The sequence below is a fragment of the Lactuca sativa genome, chromosome 1 (assembly GCF_002870075.4).
Source record: "Lactuca sativa cultivar Salinas chromosome 1, Lsat_Salinas_v11, whole genome shotgun sequence".
Classification (NCBI taxonomy): Eukaryota; Viridiplantae; Streptophyta; class Magnoliopsida; order Asterales; family Asteraceae; genus Lactuca; species Lactuca sativa.
In genome coordinates, this window is record NC_056623.2 from 169,515,010 (window position 1) to 169,519,892 (window position 4,883).

The following is a 4,883-nucleotide window of genomic DNA, read 5'->3' on the forward strand; positions in this document are numbered from 1 at the left end:
GGAGAAGCACTGAAGCCTCTCGTTTGGGGGTTTCTTCTTCTTCTTCTTTTTGCCAGTATTAGGTTTCTTCACCTTCTTCTTAATGTCAGTATTAGGTATCTCGTCTATAGTAGGGTTAGTACCCTCTATAGGTTCTTTCATCTCCTTGTCTCTCCCTTTTTTCTTCTCTCTTTCCTTATGAGATTTTTTTTCATGGAGAAAGAGATTCTCGTTCTTAAGATGTGTTACATCAGCGCTTAGCAACATGTTTGAAGACTCTGGTCCACATCTGAACCAAGAAGAGGACGTGCATGTATTTTTAGGTCTGCAGTCTTCAAAAAAACAAACAATCTGCAAAGCCTAATGTCTGCGCACCACAGACAGAAGAGGCGAAGAAGATCTGTTGACAAAAAACAAACAACACCTTAGTTTAGTTTGTTTTAAACTTGAGAACTTAAAGCAGTACAATTATTTATTTGATTTGGCGATTATTAGGTGGAGATCTTAATATATGATGGAGATAAGTCATTTCAATTCACTTATCATTGTGTTCTCCTTTTGCATGTTTGGAACCTAGTTACGAAGTATTAGTTTTAATCAAACGTCCATTGTCGGTCATACTCTTGGAAGTAAGTAGTGATATACTCTTGGAAGTAAGTAGTGATTTAAGTGTCATGAGTATTAGTGGATTTTCCATGGTGACTTGACATAGCATAGATTGCGCTAGCACTCATGAGTACTTAATAGAGATTTAAGTATTAGACCAACCCGCACTTAGAGATTACTTCATGGATGCAATCACGAGTAATTCTAAGATGATAATATCTTATATTCTTAAAACCAAGATACATGTGGGCTTTAACTCTATGATTTTTTTATGCATTGGTTTACTCTAATTTTATCTGTAACTAGTAGTAATAAATGGTATGTCCATGTGTGACATGATGAAGTAGAAAAAAACTATGTAGTCGAAGTTTATTTGTTCCTTCTACGTTAACAGGAGAAGCGACATCTTTGGGCCCCTTGATGATTTTGTGTTGACATCTAAAGTGCTTAGCCGAGCCCTGACTGAAATTGATATCTTCAATTTAGTAGTCAGATGTAGTTGTCACAAATCTATATCAGGAAACATAATCTTGAATTATGAGATTGACTATTATCCATGTCTCGAGTTCATATAGATATCATAGAACAAAGGAATAGTTGATCACTTATCTAAGGGTTGAATCTTGATTAGAAAAAAGAGTTTGGTAGTTGCATTAGATGGATAACTCTCTGTTGATTAATGGAGAAATATTGGACCACATATTGTTGATCACTTGTCCAAGTGGGAGACTGTTGGAAAGAGTGTCCAAGGTCATTAACTATTGGTGATATTTATAATAATAACAGGCTCTTTTTGGGTTTCCCTTAAGGCCGGAATTGAGTAGAATAAATAAAGGAGAAACTGTTTATTAGTTATTATGGTTAATGATTAATTATAAACTAACTGGATTATATTTTAGGAATTAATTAACACTTTAATTAATCAAAGGGTTGTATATTCATTAATCAATAGTTGGTTAATAAGGAATGTACCAGAACCCTTATGGAATTAGGTTTGGATGAAAATCACTCCATCCCATATGAGATGGAGCACTAAACCTAGGAATGGATCTAAGGTTATAACTAGGGCCTTAAGGATCTTATTCTTCCTTGCACCTTGGCTTGAATTTTTGCCAACCCTTCTTTCTCCCCCATAGAGGCGATTTCTAACCCTCGTAGGGTTTATGAAAATGACCTTATCCTCGTTATTTTATTCCCCTAAGTCGTGTCATTGGGTGTGATAGCGTAAGACGGATTCTGGTTTGTTCCTCTCATCCAAGCAACTTTGAGGAGGACAAGATCAAGATCTCAAGCATCAAGATCAATGGTTACATAAGATGTATGTTTTTCTTCTTTATGTTTTTATGTTTTTACAAAGTCGTCAACCCATTCGGGTTTATAGAGCATCGAACCAAGGGGGTTTACACCAAAGGTTGTATCAATAACTTGTATCCAGTTTTGAAATGATAGAGATGAAAAACAAGGAGTTTGGCTTTTTGGAGATGAAAAGTGAAATTTAAGGTTTTTTTGTTTTGGAGATTTTACACTTATGCACTTGAATCGATTTTCTTATATGTGCTAAGCTGAAAATTATATTTGGCTAGAGAAGATGATCGGAGGCTCGTCGGAGCTGTTAGGCTCACCTAAAGCAAATTATTGTCGATTAAAATGGTAGTTTATGAACATATCAAACGAGTTTAATTGTAATATGTGTAAAAAAAATAAAAAAATAAAAAATAAAGTGACTAATATTTACAAAACTCATAATTCATTACCCTAAAAAGTCAAATATTGAAGACTACATTACCAAAGTTTGTAAATTAAAATGGATTTCGAAACTCACTAAGTTTCAGATACATAGTCACTTTTACTTAACTTTATGGAAAACATGAAAAACTCGAAATTATATATTATTGAAGAACACGAGACACAATCCTATAAAGATGGAAAATTAGATACAACTTAACTCTTTCAATTGGATTGAGCACAGATCTGAGGTTAAGTCGATAAATTGATTTTGATTAGTTTAATTCTTTTTTTTTTGCTTTTAACTCTATGTGTTGTTGACGATTTTTTTTTCTAAAGCCTCGTTGGCTCTCTTTTTAATATATTTATGCCGTTCAAAAAAATTATTAAAAGTGATATTTTTCTAAATATTTTGAACTTTTTTTCCCTAGGTTTCAACTTTCAACCTTAATTAATCAAAAAAAATTATGTAATGAAAATTAAAAACATGTTTGTATTATTTGTTTTAAGAAATAAAAATTATAAAATAAAAATAGTGAAAAAAGGCATGTGAGGAAAAGTAAAAAGCGTATCCAAAGCCGGTAAAAAGCAGGAGCAGCCGCAGTTTCCCATAAACTTGTCTGCGCAATCTTTGCCGTGTACCCTGCCAACATCATTACATACCATAATATACTTCTTTTATATATATATATATATATATATATATATATATATATATATATATATATATATTTTAACTTTTTAAATAACATATATCGAATGCCATTAAATAAATGATTAAAACATATAATTTTGTATTACATGTTCAAATGGGCAACGTATCTTGGGCTGACCCTCAAAAAAAACTTTCAATCTAATTTTTTTTATAAATAATAATGCTTTAAAGATGATCCTCAAACATTTACTAATCTAATTATTTTATAAAAACCAAATTAGATATGTACCCACATTTTTAATTATAGCTATTTATTTTAAATATCTGACAAAGAAAGTAATTACATTTAATTTATGACTAAGGATATATTATTTTTATGTAGAGACATTTTTCTCAATAATTACAAGAGAATTTAGAAGTTTGTTGTTCTTATGAGTCTTTAGTTGCGTCTTTACTCGTCATCACTCATATTAATAAACTAATAAAACTAATTTAAATTCATAGTTATATAACTAACTAATTTATCAACAAAATAATTGTATCTAATTTTAGACAATCAAATACATGTTACTTTATTTTCTTAAGAAAAAAAAGATTGTATTTTCTACTTTTAGTTTGTTAGATGAAATCAACATTTTTTTTTCATTAATCTTATAATCCACATATGTTTATTTGTTCAATATTACCATCATATATCAAACATTCGTCTCCATCCATATAGTTTGTAATTTAATTAGATAAATAGAAATATTTCCGAATCTGCCTCTTAATTTTAACTTTTCTATATATAAAATCAAAAAACATATTTAGTACTTTCATAAATGAATGTCTTATTGGTCTCCTACCAACCTTGACCCGTTGAGATAAGTTTGGATATGATTATTTAACCATTAATGAGGATCGCCTTTTTGAAGACATTGGAAGAAGATCAACAACCACTCATTTATTTGTGTACTTTCATTGACCAAGCATTTATTTATTTATTTAGGATGATTATATATACTTTTTAGAAGAATAGATGAATCAATATCACATATTATCAACTAAACAACTTTCGAGAATAAGTACCGACGACTTATAATTCTCGACATACTTGAGGTTTGTAATAAGAGAAATCATATATCCTTCTATAATTTTTTAATCAATCTTTTTAATCGATAAATTAAAGTAAATATCAAAATGAATTAATCGAAAGAATAAAAATTTTCTATGAATAGTAAAATGGATAGTAACAAAACCTAAAAAGATATAATGTTACTTCATGTTTCGTGTGTGTGTGTATATATATATATATATATATATATATATATATATATATATATATATATATATATATATATATATATATATATATATATATATATATATATATATATATAGGGTTGAAATCGGTTGAGAACTCAAAATTTCCGGAGAACCCGAGAACTAAAAGTGGAGCGTTGGATCAAAAGTAATTCGTTAAGGACATGATCGTCATCTTACCAATCTCATTTAATGTTTAATTTTTTTGTGTTATTTAATATATTAATATAAATGTTTAAAAATTTACATCATAAATCAAATTTTTAGATTTTTTTAAAAATAATATTTTTCGTTTTTTTTAAATGCAGATTTTTAGGTTTTTATAGAAAACATGTATTTTTGAAAAAAAAATTGAAAAACATATTTTTATAAAAAAACTGTATTTTTTTTTCAAAAACATTGCAATTTTTTTTAAATAAAACTGCATTTAAAAAAACTGCAATTTAAAAAAAAATGAACTTTTAAAAAAAAACGGTATGTTTTTTTAAAGAAAGTTACATTTTTTTCAAAAAAAAAAACTGCATTTTTTATACAAAAATATATATATAAATTTTAGGTCCATATATGCATATTTTTTTAAATGCATATATTCATATTTTTTATACTATAATATTCG